General features: G+C 45.8%; 1 long non-coding RNA gene and 1 pseudogene across 3 annotated transcripts; both read left to right on the top strand.

Annotated features, from left to right (window-relative positions):
- The first annotated feature begins 918 nt into the window (after positions 1 to 918).
- On the top strand, positions 919 to 3,778 carry LOC123040367 (uncharacterized). Of its 3 annotated transcripts, none has more exons than XR_006418144.1 (5): positions 919 to 998; positions 1,139 to 1,399; positions 1,625 to 1,699; positions 1,834 to 2,108; positions 2,226 to 3,778. It is a non-coding gene; the product is annotated as an uncharacterized lncRNA (long non-coding RNA). The 3 variants fall into 3 exon arrangements; XR_006418142.1 differs by having other exon boundaries at positions 2,222 to 3,778; XR_006418143.1 differs by having other exon boundaries at positions 1,834 to 3,778.
- Positions 3,779 to 4,651: 873 nt separating this feature from the next.
- Positions 4,652 to 10,878, top strand: LOC123043439 (disease resistance protein RGA5-like; annotated as a pseudogene).
- Positions 10,879 to 11,210: the final 332 nt, after the last annotated feature.

Genomic DNA, 11,210 nt, shown 5'->3' with positions numbered 1-11,210 from the left:
GACAAATTCCTATGCATAGGAAGCAAAAGTCTAATTGGAGATCTGTGCACCAGTAGAGATGGAATTAGCAACGGAAACAGATGAAGGTGCAGGAAGATATCATGATTTCTCTTCCTTCCGTGTGCTCGTGGCTTTGCCGCTGTGCGAGGGTTCATGATTAAGGTCGCCGGATCAACAAACTCAAGATTATTCTTCAAGCTTCACTCAAGAAAGGAAGCCTTAGGAGTGATTGGCAAATATATGAAGCATGTAGTTGTCACTTAAATTGGTATTCCAAGCAATTAGATGAATGAAGAATAAACTAGAACAAAGCTAAACTTGGTAAATATGACTCTGGCCCTCACCAATTTTTTTTGTAGATGAGTATAACCTTGTAAAATGATAATCTTTTCTTTAGAATGCCTGATTTTTGTAGATTTGGTCTTTAGAGATTGATTAAAGATTGATCGTGATGATTAATTCCTTCCCATAAAGACGTTATCAAGTGTACCAAAGATTGATATGATTTGACAGATAAAAACCAATTTAAATAGATTGGTTGGCTAAAACCCGGTTAAATAGATTTGTGGGACAGAAAAAAGGCGAGGGGGGGTGCAGGCAACGCTACCAACACCCCTTTAATAGTAAATATAAATTATGGTTTGCATGGGGACACAACGTTTCGGTGCTCGGGCGCAGCTGCACCCGAAATCACTGGCGTCTATTCCAGCCTGGGGATTCACGTAAATCACGCTGGCTCGTTTCCACCGATGCGGCGGAAAAGAAGGATATGACGCGTATACGTAGCAAACAGTAGCAGTTGGTGGGACCAGAACGTACTGGGTGGACGGGCCGAGAACGGTGGGTTTCCTGACCCGTGGACCAGAACGTTTACTTTTTTGGCACAGAACGTTCCTGTCAATCTGAGCCATCGCTAAACACAAAGTTCATCGAGACGGTTCCGGCTAGCCGGCGATGGAAGATGTTGAGCTTGAGTTCTTGCTGCACGCAGTCGACCGGTGAGTCAACCATGCCCCCATTGTAGATCTACTCCTACAATTTTCACGCCCACCACGGCACCACCAATCCCCACTCCCCGCCCAGACTGAACAGACGGCTGAACCTGGATCTGCCGCCTCACGATGTCCATGACTTGCAGTTGCAGGTTTCCCCTCCGGGACGAGTTAGCGGACAGCTTGGAGCATCCAGATCCGGTTCCTTTGGTGGTACTCCCGTGGCGTGATGACACAAGTGCTGAGCCTGCTGACTCGAATGCTGGTTCTGGATGCGGACAGCATGTTGGCGGCGCAGGCACGGGCTGGCCACTGGGCGACGGTAGACGGCGGCGGGAGGCTTCTCCGACACGTTCCGCGCAGTCCACTGACCATGTAAATCCGGAGGCGCCGGGCTGGACTAAAAGGTAAGGCCTGAAGATTATCCTGTGTTGGTCTGTCACTGTTTTTTGAATGCTGCTCTGTTGCCCCGCGCTGCTACATACGATTGCAGTAGAACCAAAAAATAGAATTGCTCGTTCATGTGCTGTATGATAGGGATAAATAAGAAGTTCTGCTAGTCCGACATCAATTTGGAGCTGTGTTTCGTCCTGTTGATACTTACATAGACTGTTCTTGCTCTCAAAATTCAGGTTCGCTTTGGGAATGCACCGCCAGACAGAGCGCCGTGTCCATCTCTAGGATGAGTGCCTTATATCAGTCAATTCGTAAGTATGCAGAGGAACCGACGAAGAGTGTAGTTCGACCTGAAGAACGTATCTTTCTTCAGTTTACGAACGGCGTCAAGTAGATAAGATCATAAGAACATACTCACACCAGTTGAACTGTGGTATCATTTCAGTGCACCAGAGATGACAGAGCAGGGAGCGCCAACAGCATCCGAACAAGACGAGCTCCGCAAGAAGGACGACAGCCTCGCTGATGTGTTCGTTGAGCACATGCCTCCTTGTGGATGGGAGGCCTCCTCTCTGCGAGCCCGCGGCTACACTGGTGTGCAAAAAATGTCCCGCCGTTCCATGGACATGCCGAAGCACGCCATGGCCGTCGGCTTCCTCGTCATTGCTGTTCCACTCAAAGCAGAGCACACCGGTGTTGCCCCTGCTACCTATTAACAAGGTCAGCATGCATGCAACCTACTCAAACTTTTTTTGTTTTTGAACAATCAACTTACTTGATCTAATTCCACATCATGACTTGGTTGCATGTTTATTTGTGAAAATTGATGGAAGGAAGCTAGGAAGGAGCAGACTCAGAAGAGGCCAGATGTACTTGCAGGTTGCATGTTGCATATTCTGTTACTAGGTTAGAGGTGAATTCCTTCACTGCTGATGTGTTTACAGACATCATAACATGGTTGTTCCCGTGGTGTCCCGAGAATTCAGAGTTTTGAGCTTGCATGTTGCGACAGATGTTTGTTACCAGTCTCATGCATTTCAATCAATAAATATTGTTGACAACAATGATATGTTACCTCTGAAAGTTGTACTGCTTAAGCTATGCAGTAGTCTTTCTTTTTGGGACCTCAAGATTAAGCAAAGAAATGGTAACCAATGGGCAAGGAAAATATAATATATGTAGTTTTTTTAACTGTTACAGTTTTAGTCTATAGACTATCTGACTGCTCTGTTAAAAAGCATAAGAAATGAGCATCTGTTATTTCCAAGCCATGGTTATTCATGTTTGCAAGCATTTACCTGACCCAAAGTGTTCAAATTACCATGGATATTCTTGCGGCATTGAGCACTAGCTACTCGGCAAGTTCCAAACTTCAGTTATAGCATGTTCCCAGATCATTTGGCTACTCAATTTCATGGTTTTGTGGTAGTAACAAAGTGATTATGACCACAACCATTCTGGTTTCATCGAGGGGTGGGCTTGCTGATGTCCAGTCCTCCGGGGCTTCCTGCAAGAGCTTCAGTGCTGGTGGCGGAGATGTGGCGTCCGCAAACCCCGGGTGCGGGACTCCTGCCGTCTTCTCGCGCACATCCGCCGAGTCCAGCCGCCGCAGTGGCTCTTCGGGTTCCTGCACGACATTCAGTTCTGGGGGCGTGGTCCTGCCGTCGGCGCGAGACTGCGACGATACGCCGGCCGTCGTCTCGAGCTCGGTCGTGCAGTCCTTAACCCAAAACGGGCCGGGTTCGGGGAACACCACCATCCGCGTTGGCTGGAAGCGCAGCTAGCTACTGATTTTCTGCCGTTTACGCCAATTGTGCATTTTCCTGTTCTCAGTCGTGCGAGCAAGTACTGAAATATTCATTAGACTTGTGAATTTGGGTAGGGCTCTGGATAAAGACTGGAGGAAACAACAGAAATCTGAATCAACCCTTCCCAACAAGTTCGTAGATGTTTTGCTTAAGCCCTAACCAGTGGTTGGTCAGCAAAAAATACCCGTGCCACTGCTGTAGTATGTCCCTGGTTAATTTTCAGTGACAAAAAGAGCTTGAATTGCTAGTAATAAGAAGCACCGTAATTGCGTGATTAAGTTCTTTCTGGCCAATGTTATTCTGTTCGGTGATTATCTGTTGGATGGTGACTTTTCTTAGTGTTCAAACATTGCAAAGGGAAAGCTATACTTCGGTGGAATCCATTTGCAGAAGTTTAGTGAATTTCGTGCAGCAGTCTGAATGTAGAGTGGGGGAGAGAATATAGACTGAATCAGGCTGGATGGTACTGCAATTTTAATTCATGCTATTAGTCTTAGCCTTGGCGTGTGATTTTCATTTCCCAATAAGGGATGTCACAACTTTATTGAACTGTAAAATTGACATAGTGCTGTTGTTCCTATATTTCCTGCTTTGACGTGCCTCATGCGTTTTTCAAAAATGTTTGATGTGCTGGCTCGCTGTGTGGTTGCGTCTCTTTTGTATTGGTGGAACCTTTTTTGTCAGTGCAAAACGTGCAAAACGATCTGTTCTGTCCACGGCTGGCTGGTGCATGGGCCTTAAATACATGCAGGTGGGTGCAATGTTTAGTGCAACGGTAATATTGTGTCCTCACGTCTGTACATGTGCAGTGCTTGCGTCAGATGGGTCAGTCCGGTTGTCAGTGCATAGTACAACTAATACAACGAATACGAACCATTACGCACGTCGGCGGTGCTCTATACTCAAAGTAGCACTTCCAGCGAGTCCTAATCGCGACTCTTCCCCAGCCGTGGGTGCGCTGCGTGCAGCTGCCGCTGCGTGCAGCGATGGACTTCTCGGGCATACTTGATGAGATGAAAGGCTTGCGTGTTGAAAGGATTCAAGGCAGTGAGGATCAATTATTTAAGTATATGGGATTAGGAGATAGCTTGCGCGATTGCTGTGAGATTTGTTTCACCACCTATCATCAACTGTTGAAGAGGGTCCAACCATTGAGAGCATACGACACGAGTCGTATAAGATTTTTTTCCCCCTCATCCCCATCAGAGGCACTTCAGAGGCCACCTCCAGAAGCAGGTTTCGTGCTCGCTGCTGGCGTGCTTGCTATGATAAGGTGAGCAATAATGTACAAAAGACAGTACGCGTGGTTATAGTGCGGTGAAACTAAAGAGCTAATGTAAAAGGAAAAACATCAAGGGAAAAAGATGTGGCTGAGAAGACGAAGTACCTCGCATTATCGGCAGGAGTTAGTTGCCTGCGGTAGCGGGACCTAGTTGCTTCAGGGCCGCAGCTTCCTAGCAATAATGCATGCACCGTCCCACACTGCAACCTCATCATTCATCCAAGGAGGCAGATCTAGGAAAGCCTTTGCTGGCTCCTCGCTCTGCTCAGAAACGAGCTGGGGAACCTCAAGCTCACCATCATTGCTCCTGCTCCACCAAAGGCCACCTCCACCAACCATGGCGCTTGAGTAGGCCGTACATCCCTCGCTTGCTCGTCTCGTCTCAGCAAGCATGCCGGCAGCGAGCACGGCAAGGGCGAAATTTGGAGGCAGTCGCTGAAGAGCCTACCGGTGCTGCCGACGTGCTAGCTTCTTGGGGATCTTTCCAAAGAGCTCCTTGGTGTTGGAGCTGACGGCAAGGTTGTCTTACTCGGCTATGCTGCTTGTATTAAGTAAGTACTGCCTTCATCCCGAATTATTTGTTTTACATTTGTTGATGTATCTAGATACTAGACATGTTTTAGTGTTAGATACCTTTGTATTTAAACACAACTAATTTGGGACGGAGGTAATACCATCAAAGCCACCGATTTGCTTCCGCTTGATGCAAGATGGGGAATGAAATTGGAGTGGACGCATTTTTTTTCACCTGTAGATTTCCTGTAAAACCAGCGATGGCGAACCATTTCCTTTGGTTTTCCTACAACAGATTCCTGTATTCTAACTTCCAGTCGGTGTTACAGGTTTTCTTTATAAAAGATCCATACATTAATTGACAGCGAACATCATCTCTGCCATGGACGTGGTGACTGGTGCCATGGAAAGCCTACTTCCCAAGCTGGGTGAGCTGCTCGTTGGGGAGTACCGCCTACAGAAGGGCGTGAAGAAAGATGTCGAGTCCCTTGAGAGAGAGATGAAGAGCATGCACGCTGCTCTTACAAAGGTGGCCAAGGTGCCAAGGGACCAGCTCGACCAGCAAGTCAAGATCTGGGCAGATGAAATCAGGGAGCTGTCGTACGACGCAGAGGATGTCGTTGACAAGTTCCTGGTGTCTATCGAGGGATCTAATCCTACAGTCAACTCGAGCAAGCTCAAAGGGCTAATGGAGAAGATCACCAGCTTGTTCACCAAAGGCAAGACTCGCCATCTGATTGCCAATGCAATCAAGGACATCAAGGACCGTGCCCAAGAGGTGGCTGACCTGCGTGACAGATGCAAAGTCGACGATGCTGTTGCCAATGCAGCTAGCATAAACAATACCATTGATCCTCGTATATTGGCTTTATACAAGGATCAGAAAGATCTCGTTGGCATTGAAGACGCAAGGGACCAGCTAACCGAGAGGCTTACACATGATGAAGGAGATACGTCAAATCAGCCGCTCCAGATAGTCTCTATTGTTGGACCCGGAGGACTCGGTAAGACAACTCTTGCCAAGGCAGTGTATGATAGTCTTCAAACACAATTTAATTGCAAGGCTTTTGTTCCGGTGGGTCGAAACCCTAATGTGAGCAAAGTTCTCAAGGACATACTCCTGGAACTGGAACTGGGTAACTCTATGAGTGATATAGCCACATTAGATGAAAGACAAGTCATCAACAAACTCCGAGATCTACTTCAAGATAAGAGGTTCGGACCATCCACCTCACTTTATATAGTTATAAAACAATGACACAATTATCTCAGTGTACCTATAATCTGGTAAATAAACGATCTGTAAGACTTAAGGCACTAGATGTATTGACACAATGTGGCGCTACCGTTATGATGGATGCCATCTGCATGGAACTGACAATTGCATATCTACTACTCCCAGAGTCTAGTAGTCAATTTTGCTAGTAGTACTATATATTTTGAATTTTATATCAGTCAGCTAGTGCATCTCAGCATCATAACTCATAATAACATTGAATCTAATGAAGCAACAAGTTAGAAACCTGTGGTTAATTTCCTTTGAGATGTTTTAAATTTCAATTTGGACAGCCTATTCAGTCCTGATGTACTTTTAGAAAACAAAGTAGATTTTATCATGTTCTCCTACTTCTTGCTATCATTTGGATCGTCAACAGCTACCAGACATTCTCATATATGGAATTCAGAAATAAATATAATATGCAAGCTTCACATGCAAAACTATACTTAGTTTGAGAACATGATTAATGAGAACTGTAGTTAATATAAATGATCTCAGTCGGATTCATGCATGCATTTATCGAATGGCTTTCATTCCTTCTTTATTGCACCTTTTTTGTAGATTGAATGATGACATGTACGTGTGTTTTCCTTATCCAAGTGGTTGGCATGCATCTTTGTTCTTCTAATAGACATTCTACACAGTTATATACTAACTAATGCATGGCTCTTGCTTTGTCATGTGATAGGTACTTTATTATTATCGATGACATATGGGATTTAAAAGCATGGGGAATAATCAAATGTGCTTTGTTGGATAACAATCGTGGAAGTCGAGTAATCACAACTACTCGCATTCTTGAAGTTGCTGCAAATACCGGCAATGTCTACAAGCTAGAACCGCTTTCTCCTGATTTGTCTGAAGAACTATTCTATACAAGATTATTTGGTGGTAAAGACAAATGTCCTTACCGAAAAAGGGTTTCCCTCCGCTTTATATTATAAAGCACCAGACACACGATCACAGGGTAACTGCCGGGGCGAATGGCACAACAAGCCCAAAAGGGAAAAAGAAGAAATAAAAGCCAACAACGGCAGCTCGGCAAGCACAAATGATCCGCCACCGCTGCGCCCTCCACCTTCGTCCCACCACACGCCATGGCACCGGCCCGCCGCATACCAAGCAGCACCTCCAAGAAGGAATGCGACGCCAACGACGCTGCTGCCCGGACGAGTCCTAGGGTTTCCCCCGGCATACGGAGGGGAGCGGGTGATGGGTAGCGCCGACGCCCTTCAAGAAGGAATGATGGCACCCTCAGGTGTCACCGCGTCGGAGCCGGAAGAACCGGCAAAGATTTCTCCCACATCCCCAAGCACCGCTACCCACTCGAACCGGGGCCATCCAACCATCAAGCCACCCGCAAGCACGCGCCACCACGGTCCTGGACACATCCACGCCGCCCCGCTGCGAACACCACCACGAGGCCAAGGAGGCCGAAAAGAAGCGCCAAGCGACGGGAGGAACCACAAATGTCCTTATGGTCAACCTTCTGAGGTATCTAACAAAATTCTACAAAAATGTGGTGGTGTGCCGCTGGCTATCATTGCAATAGCTAGTTTGTTGCATCATAAACCAATGGAGGATTGGTCTAAGGTATACACCTCTATTAGTTCTGCATTTGGAGATAATACAGATATCGATAACATGAGAAGGATATTATTGTTTAGCTATGAGGATCTACCTTATCATCTAAGGCCTTGTCTGTTGCATCTGAGCATATATCCAGAAGATACTTTGATCATGAAAGAAACATTAATATGGATGTGGGTAGCCGAAGGCTTTGTCAGTGAGGAGCCAGGCTTTGGTTTCTTTGAGATTGGAGAGAGATACTTTAATGATCTCGTAAATAGAAGCATGGTTCTGCCTGTAGAGCACAAAGAAGGGACGGGCACGTTTCCTCGAGGGAAAAAAAAAGGGCATATATGCTTGTTGTGTTCATGATATGGTGCTTGATATAATTTGTTTGTTATCAAAGGAACAAAATTTTATCACCATACTAGATAGTAATGGGAACTACTCATCTTCAAAAGGCAATGCTCATAGGTTAGCAATCCAAACAAGAGGTGAAGAGCAGTACAACCATTTCGGCAACACGAGCATGCCAAAATTGAGGTCATGTTATGCCAACAAGTGTCCTAGAAGTATGATGCCACCACTTTCATGCTTTGAAGTGTTACGTGTTCTAGATTTGAAAAACTGCATATCTATAGAAAATTGTGATCTTGAGCATATTGGAAGGTTACATCAGTTGAGATACTTGAGTCTGGAGAGCACAAATATTAGTGAGCTCCCAAAAGATATAGGAGATCTAAAGTTTCTGCAGACACTAGACTTGAGGAAGTGCAAGATAAAAGAATTGCCACAGAGTACTAGTTTGCTAAGGAAACTTAAGCGCCTGAGCGTTGACGAGACCACTAAGTGGACATGTGTTCGTATAACAGTGCCGAATTGGATAGGGAACCTGACATCCCTGGAGGAGTTATCATTGAAAATTAGTGGTGAATTCTCTACCCTGGTTGAAGAACTCGGTAAGCTGACAGAGCTGAGGGTGCTGGACTGTCATTTAAGGGGACCTCTGAATGATTGTTCCAAGAAAACTTTGGTGGATTCTGTATGCAAACTTGAGAAAATCCAAATCTTACGACTTAAGGGCCTGTGTGGGTGGTCGAAATCCGAGGCAGATAACTGGGAAGGGTACAAGCCCCCTCGGCAACTCCGTGAGTTGTACATATCGATCGAGTTCAATAGACTACCGGCATGGATTAATTCCTCGCTGCTTCCAAACCTCTCCAAACTAAAAATGTATGTGTATTCTATGAATGAGGGGGATGTGGTCAACCTTGGGAGGTTGCCAGAGCTTCTTAAATTGAAGTACATCAGGATACCGGAGGGCACGGAGTTCCCTGATGGTGCGTTCCCCAAGTTGAGGAGCTGCGAGATAGATGCACCTTTCTAGTTTCTGCCGGGAAGTATGCACAACCTTGAATCCATTACGTTCGGCACACAGGGGCGCTTGAGGGATGCCGTCATTGACTTTAACTTTATTGGTACCCTGGGGAACCTCCCTTCGCTTCGCGAGGTTGTCGCACATATGGATTGCGGTGATGCCCGTGTACCCGATGTGGAGAAGATGGAGGCAGCGGTGAGGCAAACAATTGACACCCATCCGAACCGTCCCACACTCCGTCTCGAAAGGCGTGGTCAATATATGGTATTACACTATTACTACATGCCTCTGTATCTATCTGGTGTTTATTTTTTAACTTTTTCAATTCCCTGACAGCTACTAGTTATGGCTTTTTTAGATGATGAAAGAAACAGTGAGCCAAGGAGGTCAACCCGAATATGCAGAAATAGAGGTACTACTTGCTTTACTCTTTTTGAGGTCCCGGTTCTTTTCATTCCAGTTACACGACGACGATGACAACTGTGTCAGAGAAGAGCCGGATTCCGAGCAGAGGAACCAAGATTAGGTGCTCGACCGGACGGTTCACCCTACCAGTCTAGCACGCCACAGAGCGTGTTGCACTTGCACTACCCCTCCATCTATTGGTCCCTGCTGCAGTTTGTGAATCGACATTCTTCCTTCCTGCTGACCTGTTGGTACGTCTGCTCAGGTAATCGTCGAAGACGAGGACGACGATGAAGTGACCTCCCGACAGACAGAACCAGAGGTACTACTAGCTTTGCTCCCTAGCTGCTCCCTCCGTCCCATAGCATATTATTGGACGGAGGGAGTATCTTTTATTTCAAGTGTTATAGTCTGTCCCGTCCTTTTCATTCCAGTTCAACTACGACTTTGACAACCGCGTCGGAGAAGAGCCGGAGAGTCCTGAGCAGAGGAACCAAGATCAGGTGCTCTACCACGCCACGCGCGAATGCTGCACTTGCACTACCCCTCCATCTATTATTCCCTGCTGCAGTTTCAGAATTTCCTAATCCACACTCTCCCTTCCATTTACCTTGTCTATCTCTCTTTTATATAGTGCCATGACGCCGAAACATCGGATTGCAGGAAGGCAGACCAACAGGTACTATACGCATGCTCTTACAGGCACATGCCTGCTGCAATTCCTTTGGTATTCGATAATGCACCATTACAATTTATGATACTGCCTAAAACGACTTCCTTATATATTTTTTTAAGCTCGATGGCGAACGCAAAAGTAAACGACATCGATTTCAGCAGCAGAGAAGTGCTCTGTCCGGCGATAATTCTTGTGCCTAGTGTGGTGCTTCTGAAGATAAGCTCAGGCAGAGGATGAGACTGCCCAGCCTTGAATGATTGCGTTGATGTGATTAGTGATCAGTTGAGCTGCACTACTTCTGTGGAACTTCTTAAACTGTTTGTTGCTACTGTTTGGCTTGTAATAGGATAGTCCGATAGTGTGATCCGCCAACGGCCAGCCTATGATCGATGAAGATCAGGCATAGACAGCGGGTTTAATTTCCTGGTGGGTTTGAATTCTCCTTTTCATTTACACATGTTAAGACTTTGTTGTTTCTTTGTTTGAGGAATGGACTTGATTGTTTCTGCTATGCTTATGCCAAGTACTGCAAAATGGGCTACGCCCATTTGAGAAAAGGAAATTGGTGTTCCTCTGTCCACTTTTTAACTCTAACTAGCAGGTGCTCTGCCATTTCATTCATAAGAGGGAAAACTATACATCGGCTGCAGAAGCAGATTACAGAGAGAAAAGAAGAAAGAAAAGAAAAACAGTGAATTCACAATTTCCTTCTAGTACTGGACTTCATTTGGAAGACGACTTTGTTTGATCGGAAGACATACAAGTTGCAAGTTTATTCCAAGTGAAAGTATCAGGAGAAAAAATGCTACTACTACATAGTTCTTCCTGATAAACTGGACAATATATTATATAGAGAGAGCTAAATGTAACATCAGAAATTAGGAGCGTCAACTGAATCAACTTTTTCTTGGG

The sequence above is a fragment of the Triticum aestivum genome, chromosome 2B (assembly GCF_018294505.1).
Source record: "Triticum aestivum cultivar Chinese Spring chromosome 2B, IWGSC CS RefSeq v2.1, whole genome shotgun sequence".
In the NCBI taxonomy this organism is placed as follows: Eukaryota; Viridiplantae; Streptophyta; class Magnoliopsida; order Poales; family Poaceae; genus Triticum; species Triticum aestivum.
The sequence above is the reverse complement of the archived record's forward strand: the minus strand, read 5'-3'. Positions and strand labels throughout refer to the sequence as shown.